Below are 15000 nucleotides of genomic sequence, written 5' to 3' on the forward strand. Positions count from 1 at the left end.
CGGCAAGTCGTCGCGCCGTGCTCTCCGCATCAACCGCGTACGCAGCGAACCGCAAACGTCGGGCGCAGCCTCCTCACCTCCCTGCGCTTTGCGCGCGAACGTTCCCTGTTCGCGCGGCAAAGCCTGGAGGAGGCACGGCCCCGCAGCGTGTTCGAGCGCCCGGTCTACGGGACACCCTGCTTACTTCGAGGGCAACAAGCGCAACGCAAGGCTGCGATCTCGCGCACTTTGCGCACGGCTGGAGAAGCTTTGCTGGCCGGCTTTCGCTCCTCGTGTTTACCGTGCGTTAAAGTTGCGCGTCCGTGGCTCTCGCAGCTCTTGCGCGCCCGGTCGCAGAGAGGAGTACGCAACCTCGACCGCACTTTCCCTGCAGGCTTCCTTCCGACTCGAAGTCCTGCGGCGGTCTCAACGAGGTGCCACATCCTCAATGCAGTCGGTCGCCCCCGTTTCGGTTGGGCTCTGGCACGACGGTCGCCACCGTCTCGCCCTTGAGTGGCCGCTGTTGGCGCTCGCTGTGAGGTGTTCAGCGTGCTGTCCGTGTTGCCGACGCGGTCAAAACGAGTCGACGGCTCACGTTCCCTTGTGCGCCGAAGGCTCTCTTGATATGTGATCCGACCCTCAGACAGACGAAGCCAAGGGAAGACCCAAGGCCGCAATGTGCGTTCAAAGAATCAGTGCTCAGTGTGTCCTGCAATTCACACCAAGTCTCGCAGCTGGCTGCGTTCTTCATCGACCCGAGAACCGAGTGATCCACCGCTTAGAGTCGTGAAAAAGTGTTTGTTCAATTCCGTACAGTCAAAACCAAACGTTTCTGGCACTCGGCCAAACAGTGGCCAAGAAGGGCGCTTTTCAGCGCACGCTTGGACTCCAAAACTCTGCCGCGCCTTTTTCGGCTGCCGCAAATCGAGCAAACGGTGTGTTTCGGACGGCGTTTCGCTTCCGCTACTTGCGAGTGCTTTCGTGGTCCACCCCTCTATAAATACTCGGGAGGCGTCGAAGCCGGTTCTCCAAGCCGGACCCGTAGGTATCGTTGTGTGCTCGCTCTCATTGGCCCGCCTAACCAGAAAATGCCTGCGGTACACCCATTTGGATAAGAGTGCACGCAGATGCGGGCCTCGACGGCTACACATTTCCTCGGGCGGCCGCCTCCCGGCCTCCGTGGAGCGCGGGATGCACGGTCCCATCAACAAGCCTCTCCCGTTTTTACCGTGGCGTCGCGGTTCACCACGGCGGGCGGGTCGGTCTCCTCCGCATAAAAAGGGGGACCCCCGCTTTTTGTTCCACGAAATCGCACAAGCTTTTTTCGCATCCACGGTTTGCCACCGCACACCAAAATGCCGATCCGGCTGCTTACTTTAGCCAACAGGTGGAGCCAGGCGCGCCGTACTTGCGCGGCACTTCCCACGTCCACCGAAGTCGGTGCCAAGGACCACTTTCGGCGCCGGAGCCGCGTACGAGCCTACTCGAGGCGGAAGAACGAAGCCAGCAAGGGCCTGGCCGCAAGTGCGTTCAATTGTCGGGACGTCCAAGTCCCTCGTTCTTCCGTGCTTCCTCTTTCGGCAAGTCGTTGCGGCACCTTCCCAAAGCGCGCAGACCCGCTAATCGCGACGAGCGCGACGTGGCCGTGCCGCCTTTCCCTCGGCAGCAAGCAAAACGCCTGGCAACGTCGACGCTCCCCTAACCGCGATCTCGCACCGTGTTTCGTGTGGCGAATTCAAAAGCCGGCCGGCGCTGCTGCAACCATTACGGTCGGTACGCATACGCCGCGGAGGGCGGGACGGTCATCGGAGCGTGCGGTTCCTCCATCGAGTACTGCGCACCTCGGCCGTCGCATCGCCGTGCCATGACCGGCCGCGCGTCAACGCGAACCGGTGCCAGCGAGATCCCTCGCCTGCAAGAACCGACCGGCAGCCTCCGTCACCCGAGGACGCGGAGGCGCTTGCCGCGGACGGCGGGACGGTATGCACTGGTGCACAGCGGACCCGTCACATCGCCAGTTCCTTGACCGACCGCCGACGCTTGTGCCGTTCCTCTCGTACTTGGCAGTCGCCGCGCGATTGTCGGGTCTCGTTCTTGCACGCTCGAACGGTCGGGAGGGCACTCGGCTGGCGTTTCGGGAACGCGCAGCCTCGCCTTCTACCGACGTAACCACGACTCGCCGTTCGCGCTCCGCCGCTCCTGTTTACAGTACTAGGCGGTCCCGCAGCGGTCGGGTCGCGCATTTCGAGCGCTTCGAGCCACGGTGCAGTGGCGGGTCGAAAGCCGACCTATGAGTGCGTTGCGCCGTTTGTACCCGCGTCCGCCACCTGGCCGACCGTCCAAGGTCGCGGTGTTGGCGTCCGCTGGGCGCAACAATTTGTCACGGGGTGCCGCTCCACATTCAGGCAGCCCCGTGGGGAAAAGCCGACCCCGCGTCCAAACGGGGTCAGCGGCAGAAAGTGTCGGGCGCAGACGCAGCCGAGGCGCTCACCCTTCACAATCCGTTAATGATCCTTCCGCAGGTTCACCTACGGAAACCTTGTTACGACTTTTACTTCCTCTAAATGATCAAGTTTGGTCATCTTTCCAACAGACCGGCGCAACCGAAAGGCCGCGCCGGACATCGGTCCGAAGACCTCACTAAATCATTCAATCGGTAGTAGCGACGGGCGGTGTGTACAAAGGGCAGGGACGTAATCAACGCGAGCTTATGACTCGCGCTTACTGGGAATTCCTCGTTCAAGGGGAACAATTGCAAGCCCCTATCCCAATCACGAAAGAAGTTCCACGGGTTACCCAGTCTTTTCAGACAGGGCTAAAGACACGCTGCTTCCTTCAGTGTAGCGCGCGTGCGGCCCCGGACATCTAAGGGCATCACAGACCTGTTATTGCTCTGTTTCGTGCGGCTAGGAGCCGCTTGTCCCTCTAAGAAGGTTGTAAGGTGCTGGGAACCCCGCACCTATTTAATAGGCTAGAGTCTCGTTCGTTATCGGAATTAACCAGACAAATCGCTCCACCAACTAAGAACGGCCATGCACCACCATCCACCGAATCAAGAAAGAGCTCTCAATCTGTCAATCCTCCCAGTGTCCGGGCCGGGTAAGTTTTCCCGTGTTGAGTCAAATTAAGCCGCAGGCTCCACTCCTGGTGGTGCCCTTCCGTCAATTCCTTTAAGTTTCAGCTTTGCAACCATACTTCCCCCGGAACCCAAATACTTTGGTTTCCCGGAAGCTGCCCGCCGAGTCATTTGAGTAACTCAGGCGGATCGCTGGTTGGCATCGTTTATGGTCAGAACTAGGGCGGTATCTGATCGCCTTCGAACCTCTGACTTTCGTTCTTGATCAATGAAAACATTCTTGGCAAATGCTTTCGCAGTAGTTCGTCTTGCGACGGTCCAAGAATTTCACCTCTAGCGCCGCAATACGAATGCCCCCGTCCGTCCCTCTTAATCATTACCTCGTATTCCAAAAACCAACAGAACAGAAACGAGGTCTTGTTCTATTATTCCATGCAAGTTTATTCAGGCGACTCGCCTGCGTTGAGCACTCTAATTTTTTCAAAGTAAAAGCACCGGCCATCTCGAGGCACACAATGAAGTGCACCAAGAAAGAACCGGCATGATGTTCAGTCCGAGCCGTCGCATCGGGTAGATGCACTACTCATCTGGAACTGAGATCCAACTACGAGCTTTTTAACCGCAGCAGCTTTAGTATACGCTATTGGAGCTGGAATTACCGCGGCTGCTGGCACCAGACTTGCCCTCCAATTGATCCTCGTTAAAGGATTTAGAGTGTACTCATTTCAATTACGGGGCCTCAAAAGAGTCCCGTATTGTTATTTTTCGTCACTACCTCCCCGTGCCGGGAGTGGGTAATTTGCGCGCCTGCTGCCTTCCTTGGATGTGGTAGCCGTTTCTCAGGCTCCCTCTCCGGAATCGAACCCTGATTCTCCGTTACCCGTAACAACCATGGTAAGCAAGTAACCTACCATCGAAAGTTGATAAGGCAGACACTTGAAAGAAACGTCGCCGGCTCGTGGCCATGCGATCAGCACAAAGTTATCCAGAGTCACCACACAATACGGGCCGAAACCCGATCGATCTTGGTCTAATAAAAGCACCCGTTACCCAAAGGGCTCCAGGCTCACTGCATGTATTAGCTCTAGAATTGCCACAGTTATCCAAGTAGGAAGAAACGATCTAAGGAACCATAACTGATTTAATGAGCCATTCGCGGTTTCGCCTTATTTCGGCATGTACTTAGACATGCATGGCTTAATCTTTGAGACAAGCATATGATTACTGGCAGGATCAACCAGGTAATCGTTCGACTGCGCGTCCGTCCTCGCCTTCGGCGGGCCGGACGCAGTCTGTGTGCGGCGGAGGCCACCTTCAGGCGCCCCAACACGCTTATTTTGCACTCCGAGATGACGGCGTTCGAGCTCGCTACGGCACAACCTTCCCGAAAGACGAGTGGGAGCCGTGCGGCAAGAAGCACGTTCATGCTCGCTCTTTTTCGTTGCATCGACTCGGTCGCGCCGTGCGGGTTGCCCAAGCCCGCTGCACTGTCGGTGGACCGGCCGGAACTAGCAACGGAGCCGAGACCGCAAAGCCGCCAGACGACGGGTCACGCCCGCGTCTTCGGCGCTTTCGCATCTGAATCGCCCGAGGACGACACGGAACACACCTCGATATCGTGGTAAAACGGCACCGTCCGACAACCAGCCCCTAACGCATCAAGCGGATGAGGCTGCAGACGACTGCCGTGGATTCCCCTGGAGCAGACCCGAGGACACGCTTGACGAGGCCGAAGCCCGCCGCATATCAGACACCCGGTCGCTTTCGCGTACGCCGCTCACGAGAACCCCCACATAATAGCAGCGATAAGTACCCAGACCTCCTTGGGCACTAATACGAGCGTACTCGAGAAAATTTCACCGCGGGTGTGCCCCGAAACGTGTGGCACGTTGAGCGTGCCACAAGTCTACGTCGCTCTCAAACCCGCCGAGGTCGTAGAATTTGCGACCCTACTCACGAAATTGCCACCGAGGATACGGCCGCAAACGTACCGCACCTTGGGTAGGCCACGAGTTTGTGCAACACTACGCTGACGGCACAGCACCGAGGTCGTGCGCGCACGCACGGGAAAATTCCGCCGCGGTTTCTGCCGAAAACGTGAGGCACCACGACTCTCCGCAAGTTCGCGTCGACTGCGAAAGACCGAAGTCGTGAACGACGTGTCCGCTACTCGCCGCCGACACGCTGGACACCAAACGTACAACGAATCGACGGCGTCGTAGAGGCCCACGACGCGGTTTTTCTTAACGACGTCTCGGCGTGGCACCGACAGGTTAGAACGGCCGACCAACGTTCCCTGTCCGCCGTTCGGCTCAGTCGAAGGGCTCGGCGACTTCGGCAACGCTGCGAAGCCGCACGGTGACGCACGCCATGTCCCCATTTTTTTTTTTCTTTCTGCGTCTGCCGGGGTGCCCCTATAATAGCAGCGATAAGCACCCAGACCGCCGTGGGTCGCTCGCCCCGGCTGACGTGGTTTTTCGTACTCCTGCGGCGGTCGCCGTCAAGCACGTCCAAATACGCTACTTTCGTGGGCGCATTCACGCTCTTTCGCTTCGCCGGAGTGCCAGCACTCACTCTGCCAAAAACGGCGAGCATCCGAGCGGCGGTTCCCACTTTTGCGTCGGCGTCGCAAACCCCGCCCCGGCAGACGAGGTTTGCCGTACTCGTGCGACGGTGGCCGGCGGGCACGTCGAAAGACGCCGATATCGTGCGCGAATTGGCGCACCTTGGCTTCACCGGAGTGCCGCCACTGACTCCTCCAAAAACGGCGAAGATCCGAGCGGCGCTTCCCACTTTCGCATCGGCGTCCCGAACTCCGCCCCGGCTGACGCGGTTTACCGTACTCGTGCGACGGTCGCCGGCGAGCACGTGGAAAGACGCCGATATCGTGCCCGAATCGGCTCCGTTCGGCTTCGCCGGAGTGCCAGCACTGGCTCGGCGAAAGACGACGAACATCCGAGCGACGGTTCTCACTATTGCGTACGCGTCGCAAACCCCGCCCCGGCAGACGCACTTTGCCGTACTCGTGCGACGGTCGCCGGCGAGCACGTAGAAAGACGCCGATATCGTGCCGGAATCGGCCCCGTTTGGCTTCGCCGGAGTGCCAGCACTCACTCGGCCACAAACGGCGAACATCCGAGCGGCGGTTCCCACTTAGCCGTCGGCGTCCCGAACTCCGCCCCGGCAGACGCGGTTGCCGAGCTCGTGCGACTAGCGACCGCGAAGCCGTCTCGCGACGCCGCTTTCGTGCGCGGCTCCCACTGCGACCTGGGTCACCCGAGGTCGACGAGCAAAAAAGAATGTCGAAAAAAAAATTTTTTTTTTTTTGCGTCTGCCGGGGTGCCCCTATAATAGCAGCGATAAGCACCCAGACCGCCATGGGTCGCTCGCCCCGGCTGACGTGGTTTTTCGTTTTCCTGCGGTGGTCGTCGTCAAGCACGTCCAAACACGCCACTTTCGTGGGCGCATTCGCGCTCTTTCGCTTCGCCGGAGTGCCAGCACTCACTCTGCCAAAAACGGCGAACATCCTAGTGGCGGTTCCCACTTTTGCGTCGGCGTCGCCAACCCCGCCCCGGCATACGCGGTTTGCCGTACTCGTGCGGCGGTGGCCGGCGGGCACGTCGAAAGACACCGATATCGTGCGCGAGTCGATGCTTCTTGGTCTCGCAGGAGGGCCGCCACTCACTCCTGCAAAAACGGCGAAGATCCGAGCGGCGCTTCCCACTTTTTCGTCGGCGTCGCAAACCTCGCCCCGGCAGACGCGCTTTGCCGTACTCGTGCGACGGTCGCCGGCGAGCACGTCGAAATACGCCGATATCGTGCCCGAATCGGCCCCGTTTCGCTTCGCCGGAGTGCCAGCACTCGCTCGGCCAAAGACGACGAACATCCGAGCGACGGTTCCCACTATTGCGTACGCGTCGCAAACCCCGCCCCGGCAGACGCGGTTTGCCGTACTCGTGCGGCGGTGGCCGGCGGGCACGTCGAAAGACGCCGATATCGTGCACGAATTGGCGCTCCTTGGCTTCACCGGAGTGCCAGCACTCACTCGGCCAAAAACGGCGAACATCCGAGCAGCGGTACCCACTTAGCCGTCGGCATCCCGAACTCCGCGCCGGCTGACGCGGTTGCCGAGCTCGTGCGACTAGCGACCGCGAACGCGTCTCGCGACGCCGCTTTCGTGCGCGGCTCCCATTGCGACCTGGGTTACCCGAGCTCGACCAGCAAAAAAGAAGGTCGAAAAAAAATTTTTTTTTTTTTTCTGCGTCTGCCGGGGTGCCCCTATAATAGCAGCGATAAGCACCCAGACCGCCGTGGGTCGCTCGCCCCGGCTGACGTGGTTTTTCGTACTCCTGCAGCGGTCGCCGTCAAGCACGTCCAAATACGCCACTTTCGTGGGCGCATTCGCGCTCTTTCGCGTCGCCGGAGTGCCAGCACTCACTCTGCCAAAAACGGCCAACATCCGAGCGGCGGTTCCCACTTTTGCGTCGGCGTCGTAAACCCCGCCCCGGCAGACGCGGTTTGCCCTACTCGTGCGACGGTCGCCGGCGAGCGCGTCGAAAGACGCCGATATCGTGCGCTAATTGGCGCTCCTTGGCTTCTCCGGAGTGCCGCCACTCACTCCTCCAAAAACGGCGAAGATCCGAGCGGCGTTCTCCACTTTCGCATCGGCGTCCCGAACTCCGCCCGGGCTGACGCGGTTTACCGTACTCGTGCGACGGTCGCCGGCGGGCACGTCGAAAGACGCCGATATCGTGCCGTAATCGGCCCCGTTTGGCTTCGCCCGAGTGCCAGCACTCACTCGGCCAAAAACGGCGAACATCCGAGCAGCGTTTCCCACTTTCGCATCGGCGTCCCGAAGCCCGCCCCGGCAGACGCGGTTTGCCCTACTCGAGCGACGGTCGCCGGCGATCACGTCGAAAGGCGCCGAATTCGTGCACGAATCGATGCTTCTTGGTCTCGCAGGAGGGCCGCCACTCACTCCTGCAAAAACGGCGAAGATCCGAGTTGCGCTTCCCACTTTTTCGTCGGCGTCCCGAACTACGCCCCGGCTGACGCGGTTTACCGTACTCGTGCGACGGTCGCCGGCGGTCACTTCAAAATACGCCGATTTCGTGGGCGCATTCACGCTGTTTCGCTTCCCCGGAGTGCCAACACTCACTCTGCCGAAAGCGGCGATCATCCGAGCGGCGGTTCCCACTTTTGCGTCGGCTTCGCAAACGGCGCCCCGGCAGACGCGCTCGTGCGACGTACTCGTGCGACGGTCGCCGGCGAGCACGTCGAAAGACGCCGATATCGTGCTCGAATCGACCCCGTTTCGCTTCGCCGGAGTGCTGCCAGTCACGGCGCAGAAAACGGCGAACAAGTGTTTTTTTTTTTCCTAGAATTTGTGTTATAGAAGGCACATTTGATATCGGACGATAATTTTCAACTTTATCACGCGCACCGATTTTCGTGTAGAGGTTTGCAAATTTATGGGAATTTCTCCACTTGGAATAATGCGATTTAGTAGTACTACGAGAACTTCATGGATGTACTCAAGGGTACGGGGCAAGTCAGTTACGTCAACACCTGCAGATTATTTACACTTCAAACTGAAAATTGTTGGTTGTGAGTCCTCGTGTGATATTAAAGGCCGATTCGCTAACACATAGAACAAAGAAAGAAAGGAAGAAAAAACGCCCGCGCTCGCTCAAGAAACCTGGGTTCGCAACAAGTGGCAACAACAAGCAACCGAGCGAGTGCGCCAAAACCCGTGGCGGCCGAACAAACGCGAAGTCCCAACCGCGTCAGCCGGGGCGGCACGGGACAGGAAAAATCACTTCAGCCGGGGCGGCGGGGCACCGAATAAACCTCGTCACCTCGTCGCAGGATAAAAGAGGAAACAAAAAGTCTAAACAGCGTCTGCTGGAGCGAATGCGTAATAAAACAACAACAACAACAAAAAAAAAACACCCGCGCTCAAGAAGTCTGCAATCACCACAAAAGGCGACTGTGACCGAGCAGCGTCAGCCGGGGCCGTGCGGAAACGGAAAAACCGCGACTACCGGGGCGTCGAGGCACCGAAAAATCCACTTCAGCCGCGGCGAAAAAAAAACAAAAAGAAAGACGGAGGGGGGGGGGGAACCACGTCTGCCGGGGCGAAGGAAAAAAAAAAACGCGTCTGCCGGGGCGAGCCCGGGTGCGGCACCACCGGGAAAACTGTGGCAAACAGACATGGCGATCGAGTGAGTGGGCCGCCAGCCAGGCTCAGCCAAAAAGTGCAAAGTCCGAACTGCGTCAGCCGGGGCGGCAAAAACCGCGTCAGCCGGGGCGGCGCAAAAAACCGCGTCTGCCGGGGCGGCACGAAACCGCGTCAGCCGGGGCGGCGCGAAAACTGCGTCAGCCGGGGCGAAAGAAAAAAAAAAAAACGCGTCTGCCGGGGCAAGCCCGGGTGCGGCACCACCGGGAAAACTGTGGCAAACAGACATGGCGATCGAGTGAGTGGGCCGCCAGCCAGGCACAGCCGAAAAGTGCAAAGTCCGAACCGTGTCAGCCGGGGCGGCAAAAACCGCGTCAGCCGGGGCGGCGCGAAAACCGCGTCTGCCGGGGCGGCGCGAAAACTGCGTCAGCCGGGGCGAGCCCGGGTGCGGCACCACCGGGAAAACTGTGGCTAACAGACATGGCGATCGAGTGAGTGGGCCACCAGCCAGGCTCAGCCGAAAAGTGCTAAGTCCGAACTGCGTCAGCCGGGGCGGCAAAAACCGCGTCAGCCGGGGCGGCAAAAACCGCGTCAGCCGGGGCGGCGCAAAAACCGCGTCTGCCGGGGCGGCACGAAACCGCGTCAGCCGGGGCGGCGCGAAAACTGCGTCAGCCGGGGCGAGCCCGGGTGCGGCACCACCGGGAAAACTGTGGCAAACAGACATGGCGATCGAGTGAGTGGGCCGCCAGCCAGGCTCAGCCAAAAAGTGCCAAGTCCGAACTGCGTCAGCCGGGGCGGCAAAAAACCGCGTCAGCCGGGGCGGCGCAAAAAACCGCGTCTGCCGGGGCGGCGCGAAAACCGCGTCTGCCGGGGCGGCGCGAAAACTGCGTCAGCCGGGGCGAAAGAAAAAAAAAACGCGTCTGCCGGGGCGAGCCCGGGTGCGGCACCACCGGGAAAACTGTGGCAAACAGACATGGCGATCGAGTGAGTGGGCCGCCAGCCAGGCACAGCCGAAAAGTGCCAAGTCCGAACTGCGTCTGCCGGGGCGGCACGAAACCGCGTCAGCCGGGGCGGCGCGAAAACTGCGTCAGCCGGGGCGAAAGAAAAAAAAAAACGCGTCTGCCGGGGCGAGCCCGGGTGCGGCACCACCGGGAAAACTGTGGCAAACAGACATGGCGATCGAGTGAGTGGGCCGCCAGCCAGGCTCAGCCAAAAAGTGCAAAGTCCGAACTGCGTCAGCCGGGGCGGCAAAAACCGCGTCAGCCGGGGCGGCGCAAAAAACCGCGTCTGCCGGGGCGGCACGAAACCGCGTCAGCCGGGGCGGCGCGAAAACTGCGTCAGCCGGGGCGAAAGAAAAAAAAAAAAACGCGTCTGCCGGGGCAAGCCCGGGTGCGGCACCACCGGGAAAACTGTGGCAAACAGACATGGCGATCGAGTGAGTGGGCCGCCAGCCAGGCACAGCCGAAAAGTGCAAAGTCCGAACCGTGTCAGCCGGGGCGACGCAAAAACCGCGTCAGCCGGGGCGGCGCGAAAACCGCGTCAGCCGGGGCGGCACGAAACCGCGTCAGCCGGGGCGGCGCGAAAACTGCGTCAGCCGGGGCGGCGCGAAAACCTCGTCAGCCGGGGCGAGCGAAAAGGGGGGGGGGAACCACGTCTGCCGGGGCGAAAGAAAAAAAAAACGCGTCTGCCGGGGCGAGCCCGGGTGCGGCACCACCGGGAAGACTGTGGCAAACAGACATGGCGATCGAGTGAGTGGGCCGCCAGCCAGGCTCAGCCCAAAAAGTGCTAAGTCCGAACTGCGTCAGCCGGGGCGGCAAAAACCGCGTCAGCCGGGGCGGCGCGAAAACCGCGTCTGCCGGGGCGGCGCGAAAACTGCGTCAGCCGGGGCGAGCCCGGGTGCGGCACCACCGGGAAAACTGTGGCTAACAGACATGGCGATCGAGTGAGTGGGCCACCAGCCAGGCTCAGCCAAAAAGTGCTAAGTCCGAACTGCGTCAGCCGGGGCGGCAAAAACCGCGTCAGCCGGGGCGGCAAAAACCGCGTCAGCTGGGGCGGCGCAAAAACCGCGTCTGCCGGGGCGGCACGAAACCGCGTCAGCCGGGGCGGCGCGAAAACTGCGTCAGCCGGGGCGAGCCCGGGTGCGGCACCACCGGGAAAACTGTGGCAAACAGACATGGCGATCGAGTGAGTGGGCCGCCAGCCAGGCTCAGCCAAAAAGTGCCAAGTCCGAACTGCGTCAGCCGGGGCGGCAAAAAACCGCGTCAGCCGGGGCGGCGCAAAAAACCGCGTCTGCCGGGGCGGCGCGAAACCGCGTCAGCCGGGGCGGCGCGAAAACTGCGTCAGCCGGGGCGGCGCGAAAACCTCGTCAGCCGGGGCGAGCGAAAAGGGGGGGGGGGAACCACGTCTGCTGGGGCGAAAGAAAAAAAAAAACGCGTCTGCCGGGGCGAGCCCGGGTGCGGCACCACCGGGAAGACTGTGGCAAACAGACATGGCGATCGAGTGAGTGGGCCGCCAGCCAGGCTCAGCCCAAAAAGTGCTAAGTCCGAACTGCGTCAGCCGGGGCGGCAAAAACCGCGTCAGCCGGGGCGGCGCGAAAACCGCGTCTGCCGGGGCGGCGCGAAAACTGCGTCAGCCGGGGCGAGCCCGGGTGCGGCACCACCGGGAAAACTGTGGCTAACAGACATGGCGATCGAGTGAGTGGGCCACCAGCCAGGCTCAGCCAAAAAGTGCTAAGTCCGAACTGCGTCAGCCGGGGCGGCAAAAACCGCGTCAGCCGGGGCGGCAAAAACCGCGTCAGCCGGGGCGGCGCAAAAACCGCGTCTGCCGGGGCGGCACGAAACCGCGTCAGCCGGGGCGGCGCGAAAACTGCGTCAGCCGGGGCGAGCCCGGGTGCGGCACCACCGGGAAAACTGTGGCAAACAGACATGGCGATCGAGTGAGTGGGCCGCCAGCCAGGCTCAGCCAAAAAGTGCCAAGTCCGAACTGCGTCAGCCGGGGCGGCAAAAAACCGCGCCAGCCGGGGCGGCGCAAAAAACCGCGTCTGCCGGGGCGGCGCGAAAACCGCGTCTGCCGGGGCGGCGCGAAAACTGCGTCAGCCGGGGCGAAAGAAAAAAAAACGCGTCTGCCGGGGCGAGCCCGGGTGCGGCACCACCGGGAAAACTGTGGCAAACAGACATGGCGATCGAGTGAGTGGGCCGCCAGCCAGGCACAGCCGAAAAGTGCCAAGTCCGAACTGCGTCTGCCGGGGCGGCACGAAACCGCGTCAGCCGGGGCGGCGCGAAAACTGCGTCAGCCGGGGCGAAAGAAAAAAAAAAACGCGTCTGCCGGGGCGAGCCCGGGTGCGGCACCACCGGGAAAACTGTGGCAAACAGACATGGCGATCGAGTGAGTGGGCCGCCAGCCAGGCTCAGCCAAAAAGTGCAAAGTCCGAACTGCGTCAGCCGGGGCGGCAAAAACCGCGTCAGCCGGGGCGGCGCAAAAAACCGCGTCTGCCGGGGCGGCACGAAACCGCGTCAGCCGGGGCGGCGCGAAAACTGCGTCAGCCGGGGCGAAAGAAAAAAAAAACGCGTCTGCCGGGGCAAGCCCGGGTGCGGCACCACCGGGAAAACTGTGGCAAACAGACATGGCGATCGAGTGAGTGGGCCGCCAGCCAGGCACAGCCGAAAAGTGCAAAGTCCGAACCGTGTCAGCCGGGGCGACGCAAAAACCGCGTCAGCCGTGGCGGCGCGAAAACCGCGTCAGCCGGGGCGGCACGAAACCGCGTCAGCCGGGGCGGCGCGAAAACTGCGTCAGCCGGGGCGGCGCGAAAACCTCGTCAGCCGGGGCGAGCGAAAAGGGGGGGGGGAACCACGTCTGCCGGGGCGAAAGAAAAAAAAAACGCGTCTGCCGGGGCGAGCCCGGGTGCGGCACCACCGGGAAGACTGTGGCAAACAGACATGGCGATCGAGTGAGTGGGCCGCCAGCCAGGCTCAGCCCAAAAAGTGCTAAGTCCGAACTGCGTCAGCCGGGGCGGCAAAAACCGCGTCAGCCGGGGCGGCGCGAAAACCGCGTCTGCCGGGGCGGCGCGAAAACTGCGTCAGCCGGGGCGAGCCCGGGTGCGGCACCACCGGGAAAACTGTGGCTAACAGACATGGCGATCGAGTGAGTGGGCCACCAGCCAGGCTCAGCCAAAAAGTGCCAAGTCCGAACTGCGTCAGCCGGGGCGGCAAAAACCGCGTCAGCCGGGGCGGCAAAAACCGCGTCAGCCGGGGCGGCGCAAAAACCGCGTCTGCCGGGGCGGCACGAAACCGCGTCAGCCGGGGCGGCGCGAAAACTGCGTCAGCCGGGGCGAGCCCGGGTGCGGCACCACCGGGAAAACTGTGGCAAACAGACATGGCGATCGAGTGAGTGGGCCGCCAGCCAGGCTCAGCCAAAAAGTGCCAAGTCCGAACTGCGTCAGCCGGGGCGGCAAAAACCGCGTCAGCCGGGGCGGCGCAAAAAACCGCGTCTGCCGGGGCGGCGCGAAAACCGCGTCTGCCGGGGCGGCGCGAAAACTGCGTCAGCCGGGGCGAAAGAAAAAAAAAAACGCGTCTGCCGGGGCGAGCCCGGGTGCGGCACCACCGGGAAAACTGTGGCAAACAGACATGGCGATCGAGTGAGTGGGCCGCCAGCCAGGCACAGCCGAAAAGTGCCAAGTCCGAACTGCGTCTGCCGGGGCGGCCCGAAACCGCGTCAGCCGGGGCGGCGCGAAAACTGCGTCAGCCGGGGCGAAAGAAAAAAAAAAACGCGTCTGCCGGGGCGAGCCCGGGTGCGGCACCACCGGGAAAACTGTGGCAAACAGACATGGCGATCGAGTGAGTGGGCCGCCAGCCAGGCACAGCCGAAAAGTGCTAAGTCCGAACTGCGTCTGCCGGGGCGGCACGAAACCGCGTCAGCCGGGGCGGCGCGAAAACCGCGTCTGCCGGGGCGGCACGAAACCGCGTCAGCCGGGGCGGCGCGAAAACTGCGTCAGCCGGGGCGAGCCCGGGTGCAGCACCACCGGGAAAACTGTGGCAAACAGACATGGCGATCGAGTGAGTGGGCCGCCAGCCAGGCACAGCCGAAAAGTGCTAAGTCCGAACTGCGTCAGCCGGGGCGGCAAAAACCGCGTCAGCCGGGGCGGCGCAAAAACCGCGTCTGCCGGGGCGAATGCAAAAAAAAACAAAGAAAAAAGCCCGCGCTTAATCAAAAGAAAACAAAGAAAAAAGCTTGCGCTTAATCAAAAGAAAACAAACAAAAAAAGTTCGCGCTTAAGCCTGGCGGTGGAACCACCGGGGCAAACAGACATGGCGATCGAGTGAGTGGGCCGCCAGCCGGGGTGAGCCAAAAAGTGCAAAGTCCGAACCGCGTCAGCCGGGGCGACGCAAAAACCGCGTCAGCCGGGGCGGCGCGAAAACCGCGTCAGCCGGGGCGGCGCAAAAACTGCGTCAGCCGGGGCGGCACGGAAAAACGAAAACCGCGTCAGCCGGGGCGGCACGGAAAAACGAAAACCGCGTCAGCCGGGGCGACATCAAAATGAGGAAAAAAAAAAAAAAACTGCCTTAGGACACCTGCGTACACTTTCATGCGTTTGGGCATATCTCTCTGTAACACGCGCGCCCCTCGTTACGCGCGGCACTCTGTTTTCTCCGACACCCATATTTCGGCGGCATGTGGCACGCGCGCCCGTCCCTACGCACGGCACACCGCAGTGCTTTCTCGATATTTTTCTTTTCCTCCAACACCGTCATCTATAGGCTTTTAGTGACCT

General features: G+C 61.7%; 2 non-coding genes across 2 annotated transcripts; both read right to left on the reverse strand.

Annotated features, from left to right (window-relative positions):
- Nucleotides 1-612: 612 nt before the first annotated feature.
- LOC142790732 (5.8S ribosomal RNA) lies at nucleotides 613-765 on the reverse strand. The gene has a single exon (XR_012889724.1). It is a non-coding gene; the product is annotated as a 5.8S ribosomal RNA (ribosomal RNA).
- Nucleotides 766-2484: 1719 nt separating this feature from the next.
- On the reverse strand, nucleotides 2485-4299 carry LOC142790735 (small subunit ribosomal RNA). Its single transcript, XR_012889727.1, has one exon. It is a non-coding gene; the product is annotated as a small subunit ribosomal RNA (ribosomal RNA).
- Nucleotides 4300-15000: the final 10701 nt, after the last annotated feature.

The sequence above is a fragment of the Rhipicephalus microplus genome, unplaced genomic scaffold (genome assembly GCF_043290135.1).
Source record: "Rhipicephalus microplus isolate Deutch F79 unplaced genomic scaffold, USDA_Rmic scaffold_124, whole genome shotgun sequence".
Classification (NCBI taxonomy): Eukaryota; Metazoa; Arthropoda; class Arachnida; order Ixodida; family Ixodidae; genus Rhipicephalus; species Rhipicephalus microplus.